Here is a 7,314-nt window from a genome sequence, read left to right as displayed (position 1 = left end):
ACACCTTAGGTAAATACATTTCAACTCAGTTTTTCACAATTCCTGATATTTAATCCTAGTAAAAATGCCCTGTCTAAGGTCAGTTAGGATCACCACTTTATTTTAAGAATGTGAAATGTCAGAATAATAGAAGAGAGAATAATTTATTTCAGCTTTTATTTCTTTCATCACATTCCCAGTGGGTCAGAAGTTTACATACACTCAATTGGTATTTGGTAGCATTGCCTTTAAATTGTTTAACTTGGGTCAAATGTTTGAGGTAGCCTTCCACAAGCTTCCCACAACAAATTGGGTGAATTTTGGCCCATTCCTTCTGACAGAGCTGGTGTAACTGAGTCAGGTTTGTAGGCCTCCTTGCTCGCACACGCTTTTTCAGTTCTGCCCACAAATTTTCTATGGGATTGAGGTCAGGGCTTTGTGATGGCCACTCCAATACGTTGACTTTGTTGTCCTTAAGCCATTTTGCCACAACGTTGGAAGCATGCTTGGGGTCATTGTCCATTTGGAAGACCCAGTTGCGACCAAGCTTTAACTTCCTGACTGATGTCTTGAGATGTTGCTTCGATATATCCACATAATTTTCCGACCTCATGATGGCATCTATTTTGTGACGTGCACCAGTCCCTCCTGCAGCAAAGCACCCCCACAACATGATGCTGCACCCCCGTGCTTCACGGTTGGAATGGTGTTCTTCAGGTTGCAATCCTCCCCCTTTTTCCTCCAAACATAACGATGGTTATTATGGCCAAACAGTTCTATTTTTGTTTCATCAGACCAGAGGACATTTATCCAAAAAGTATGATCTTTGTCCCCATGTGCAGTTGCAAATCGTAGTTAGTTATGACGGATTTGGAGAAGTGGCTTTTTCCTTGCTGAGCAGCCTTTCAGATTATGTTGATATAGTACTCGTTTTACTGTGGATGTAGATACTTTTGTACCCGTTTCCTCCATCATCTTCACAAGGTCCTTTGCTGTTGTTCTGGGATTGATTTGCACTTTTCGCACCAAAGTACGCTCATCTTCAGGAGACTGAACGCGTCTCCTTCCTGAGCGGTATGCCGGCTGCGTGGTCCGATGGTGTTTATAATTGAGCGTTATTGTTTATACAGATGAACGTGGTACCTTCAGGCGTTTGGAAATTGCTCCCAAGAATGAACCAGACTTGTGGATGAACCAGACTTGTGGAGGTCTACAATTTGTTCTCTGAGGTCTTGGCTGATTTATTTTGATTTTCCCATGATGTCAAGCAAAGAGGCACTGAGTTTGAAGATGGGCCTTGAAATACATCCACAGGTAGATCTCCAATTGACTCAAATTATATCAATTAGCCTATCAGAAACTTCTAAAGCCATGACATTATTTTCTGGAATTTTCCAAGCTGTTTAAAGGCACGGTGAATTTTGTGTACGTAAACTTCTGACCCACTGGAATTGTGATACAATGAATTATAAGTGAAATAATCTGTCTGCAAACAATTGTTGGAAAAATTACTTGTGTCATGCACAAAGTATAGTTATAGTTTGTCAACAAGAAATTTGTGGAGTCGTTAAAAAAATTGTTTTAATGACTCCAACCTAAGTGTATGTAAACCTCTGACTTCCACTGTACCTACACGTATGCTACAGTTACAAAATGCAGGCCTCATTATTGTCCCTAGAATTTCTAAGCAAACAGCTGGGGGCAGGGCCTTCTCCTATAAAGCTAAATGTTTATGGAATGGTCTCTCATGTGAGAGACGTAGACTCGGTCTCGACCTTTAAGTCTTAACTGAAGACATCTCTTCAGTAGGTCCTATGATTGAGTGTTGTCTGGCCCAGGGGTATGAAGATGAACGGCAAGGCACTGGAGTGACGAACCGCCCTTGCTGTCTCTGCCTGGCCGGCTCCCCTTTCTCCACTGGGATTCTCTACCTCTGACCCTATTACAGGGACAGAACTGGCTTACTAGTGCTTTTCCATGCCGTCCCTAGGAGGGGCGAGTTACGTCGCGCTAGGCCCTCTCTCTCTCTCAATTCAATTTCAATTTAAGGGCTTTATTGCCATGTGAAACATATGTTAACATTGCCAAAGCAAGGGAAGTAGGTAGTTAACAACACAAATTAACAATAAACATTACTCACAAAAGTTCCAAAAGAATAACAACATTTCAAATGTCATATTATGTGCAAATAGCTAAAGTACAAAAGGGAAAATAAATAAACGTAAATATGGGTTGTATTTACAATGGTGTTTGTTCTTTACTGGATGACCTTTTCTTGTGACAACAGATCACAAATCTTGCTGCTGTGATGGCACATTGTGGTATTTCAACCAGTAGATATGTGAGTTTATCAATATTGGGTTTGTTTTCGAATTCTTTGCGGATCTGTGTAATCTGGGGGAAATAAGTGTGTCTAATATGGTCATACATTTGGCAGGAGGTTAGGAAGTGCGGCTCAGTTTCCACCTCATTTTGTGGGCAGTGTGAACATAGCCTGTCTTCTCTTGAGAGCCAGGTCTGCCTACTTTCTCAATAGCAAGGCTATGCTCACTGAGTCTGTACATAGTCAAAGCTTTCCTTAAGTTTGGGTAATTTACAGTGGTCAGGTATTCTGCCACTGTGTTCCCTCTGTTAGAGCCAAATAACATCCTAGTTTGCTCTGTTTTTTTGTTAATTCTTTCCAATGTGTCAAGTAATGTTTTTGTTTTCTCATGATTTGGTTGGGTAAAATTGTGTTGCTGTCCTGGGGCTCTGTGGGGTCTGTTTGTGTTTGTGAACAGAGCCCCAGGACCAGCTTGTTTAGGGGACTTCTCCAAGTTCATCTCTCTGTAGGTTTTGTTATGGAAGGTTTGGGAATCGCTTCCTTTAAGGTGGTTGTAGAATTTAACAGCTCTTTTCTGGATTTTTATAATTTGTGGATATCGGCATAACTCTGCTCTGCATGCATTATTTGATGTTTTACGTTGTACACAGAGAATTCTGCATGAAGAGTCTCAATTTGGTGTTTGTACCATTTTATGAATTCTTGGTTGGTGAGCGGACCCCAGACCTCACAACCATAAAGGGAAATGGGTTCTATAACCGATTCAAGTATTTTTAGCCAGATCCTAATTAGTAGGTAGAATTTTATGTTCCTTTTGATGGCATAGAAGGACCTTCTTGCCTTGTCTCTCAGCTCGTTCACAGCTTTGTGGAAGTTACCTGTGGCGCTGATGTTTAGACCGAGGTATGTATAGTTTTTTGTGTGCTCTAGGGCAACAGTGTCTAGATGGAATCTATCTACCGACCGCACCTGCTGTCTCGACCTCTGAATGCTTGCTATGAAAAGCCAACTGACATTTACTCCTGAGGTGCTGAACTATTGCACCCTTTAACCCCACTGTAACTGACAGTTAGACTTACAGGTTATGTCGTTGTTTTGTGTTTGAATTGTGTAACTGACAGTTAGACTTACAGGTTATGTCGTTGTTTTGTGTTTGAATTGTTTACGTGTCCGCTGTGCGGGGAAATGATAAGACAAGCGGAACTATGTAGCTAATAACTGTTGTAACGGGGATTCTTATTGTAGCAACACACTTTTGGAGGGAAAGCAATCCCGCGCTGTGTTAGTTAAGTTTTCATGTCATCGGGTGTAGTTCATAAAGTTTGAAGCGTATATGTTAGGATGGTAACGTTATAATAATTAAGGATGAAGCGTGAATTCATGCCAGGAATAATAAGTGTGAAGTTTGATTTCCTCCCTTCTGTAATAAGCAGCCAATGGGGTATTTTTCCTTTATTCATGTGTTTAATCTAATACTGTTAAAGCGCCGGCTAAACTGTTTATGTATGTAAGCACTTCAGAGTTATATCAAGCTAATAAGTCACTCGTAAGATAAGGTTGTAAGAGTATGCTTAACTGTATTTTTCATTTACTTTATAGTTCTCACGGAAGGTGATAATTCTGACTAAATCTACAGAATAAAGCCACCAGTTAAAATCAAGGAACGGTTGTGCTCGTGGTTACTGGAGGGAGCTACACCCACTGTGATTATTATTTGACCCTGCTGGTCATTTTAGGCTGGGTTTCTGTATAAGCACTTTGTGATGTTTGTTATTATACCCACAGACATTTGATTGACACCCCCTCATCATATTGGAGGAAGAAATACAGAAATAAATGAATGAATAAATATATAAATTAATTATGTTCCTTGGTGTCCACATCAACAACAAACTAGATTTTTAAAAATTGATTTAATTTATTTCACCTTTATTTAGCCAGGTAGGCAAGTTGAGAACAAGTTCTCATTTACAACTGCGACCTGGCCAAGAATAAAGCAAAGCAGTTCAACACATACAACCACACAGAGTTACACATGGAATAAACAAAACATACAGTCAATAATACAGTTGAAGAAAATCTATATGCAGTGTGTGCAAATGAGGTAAGAAAAGGGAGGTAAGGCAATAAATAGGCCATGGTGGCGAAGTAATTACAATATACCAATTAGACACTAGATTGATTGATGTGCAGAAGATGAATGTGCAAGTAGAGATACAGGGGTGCAAAGGAGCAAGATAAATAAATACAGTATGGTGATGAGGTAGTTGGATGCGCTATTTACAGATGGGCTATGTACAGGTGCAGTGATCTGTGAGCTGCTCAGACAGCTGGTGTTTAAAGCTAGTGAGGAAGGTAAAAGTCTCCAGTTTTAGTGATTTTTGCAATTCATTCCAGTCATTGGCAGCAGAGAACTGGAAGGAAAGGCGGCCAAAAGAGGAATTGGCTTTGGGGGTGACTAGAGAGATATATCTGCTGGAGTGCGTGCTACGGGTGGGTGCTGCTTTGGTGACCAGTGAGCTGAGATAAGGCGGGGCCTTACCTATCAGAGACTTGTAGATGACCTGAAGCCAGTGGGTTTGGCGACGAGTATGAAGCGAGGGCCAGCACACGAGAGCGTACAGGTCGCAGTGGTGGGTAGTATATGGGGCTTTGGTGACAAAACGGATGGCACTGTGATAGACTGCATCCAATTTGTTGAGTAGAGTGTTGGGGCTATTTTGTAAATGACATCGTCGAAGTCGAGGATCGGTAGGATGGTCAGTTTTACGAGGGTATGTTTGGCAGCATGAGTGAAGGATGCTTTGTTGCGAAATAGGAAGCCAATTTAGATTTAATTTAGATTTAATTCGATTTCTCTTCGAACTCGACACGAAGAAAACCACGAAAACAGAAGCAGCACTCAACAAGGGAGGTGTGTGGCGCTGGTGGCGGGAGTCAAAAGTCAACGCCAGGAGCATACTGAAGATCCAGGAGCTTCAGCCGCCCACAGTGGACGGCATACTGGTGGACCTTAACCTGGCCGCTAAGTCTTCCATTGGCCTCTCCTTCATGCTGGGCGACATCGCCAGGTCCTTGTCCTGCAACAAGGCCATGAGGATGGCCTTGTTCATTCAGACGGGGCTCCACAACCTGAACGAGGTTCTGCAGGAGCGCACAAGCGAGACCCACAAATCCCAGGCCCAGCTGGATGAGATGAAGGCTGACAACTACCGTGCAAACCTGGCCCATGCCAAAGCAGAACTGGAAGGGGGCAAGAGAAGGATCACCAAGCTGGAGAGAGAGAACTATACCTCCAGGATGAGATCGCAGCACACAAGTTCCAGAACCACAAGCTGCAGAAGATAGTTAGGTCAACAGGGTCCTGTAATTGAAGTGATTGAGCAGTTGATGGAAGTCCCCATGCCTCAGAGCCAACCTCAGCCAGAGAGCACCCCAGACCCATCCAAGCCTAAGTATTCCAGACGGCTCCCTCCGCCCAAGAAGGAGCAGAAGCCAAAGATAGCCGCACCAGCGGTGGAACCAGATCAACCCAAGAGCCCACCCAAGGCTGTGGCTGAGCCAGAGCCAGAGCCAGTGCCAGAGCATGAGCCCAATGAGGAGGTGTATGTTGAAAAAGAGACATACGAAGAGGAGATATCTCACACACCTTCCCCTATGTCTGAAGAGGAGATCAAGCCTGAACCCTCACCTGATGAATTGGACATCTTTGAGGCCATGGAGAAGAAGAGCACCAACCTCCTGGATGGCTTCCAGTTATCTGTGTTCAACATCATTGAAATGTCCCTCAGTGTTAAATCTGGGGCGAGTGTGGGAGGGATGGCTGGCCAGCTCCACAGGATGGACCTACAGGCAGACAAGGCCAACGACGCCATCAAACTCTACATCGTCCTTCAGAAAACCATCAGAGACTCCTTCAACAAGATAACCTCCAAACTCCACGGGAAATAGACGGAGAACATCCTGTGTATGCTGCTTGAGGAGGACAAACTGGACTGGGCAGGGTTCTGGGATAACACCACCAAGTCACCGGGGGACATGCTAAAAGAGATCAACTCTATTTTCATCAGGTCACGCCTGCTCCCGCTTCCCCTCCCTGGCGCTCGAGGGCGACAGGCTGCCCATCATTACGCACACCTGTCACCTCCGTTACGCGCATCAGTGCTTCATTGGACTCACCTGTACTCCATCACGTTTTAATTGCCTTCCCTATATCTTTCTGTTATTCTGTTTCATCCCAGTGTCAGCTGTCATGTCCTGTTTCATGTCTGTTTATTAATTAAATGTTCACTCCCTGTACTTGCTTCTTGTCTCTAAGCATCTGTTCTTACAGAATGCTGACACCACAATTTGAAGCATCAGGGAGTTTTTGTTTTTTGTTTTTGTTGGTGACGTCGGGTCCGGGTGCCGCTGCCGATGGAACCGGGGGTGCCTCAGCTGGCTCGTCGGGCTTCCACGCCTTAGCTGTCTCGAGAGGGTTCCTTGCCTCGGTTGGCTCGGCAGGCTTCACAGTGTATTGTTTGTATTGTACAACCATACTTTATGCTATACTTTGACATTAAGATGGTTAGATTAGTAAACAATGCCACAAACTGCTTACCATCCAGCACCTTTAAAATAAAGAAATCAACCAAATTCCCCAAATTTCCTCAGATAAGACAAGACTGTAACGTGCACCTGCTAAACTCGTTCCCTTGCTCCAGCGACTCCCTTCACTTCCGGACCATCGAGCCGCACAAGCTGATGTGGTCGCTAAACCCTGTCCGCCAGCGCCGCCGCCTGCCCCCTCCACCCCAGACCACCCACCTGGTGATGCCCGCTTCAGAGGCCAGACCCCTGAGCGGAGTCAGGTACAGGGAAACCCACTGTAAAACCGCTAGTACTGTGAACTCAATAAATATCCTTCACGTTGCTGCATTCATGTAACCATGCTGCAATGTTCAGCCTCAGCTCTCCGTTCTCTTCCTAGTTGGTACAGATACAGCAACTCAGTGCTCTGTCTCTCTCACGGA

This window comes from Salvelinus fontinalis, chromosome 31 (assembly GCF_029448725.1).
Source record: "Salvelinus fontinalis isolate EN_2023a chromosome 31, ASM2944872v1, whole genome shotgun sequence".
NCBI classification, from domain to species: Eukaryota; Metazoa; Chordata; class Actinopteri; order Salmoniformes; family Salmonidae; genus Salvelinus; species Salvelinus fontinalis.
The sequence above is the reverse complement of the archived record's forward strand: the minus strand, read 5'-3'. Positions refer to the sequence as shown.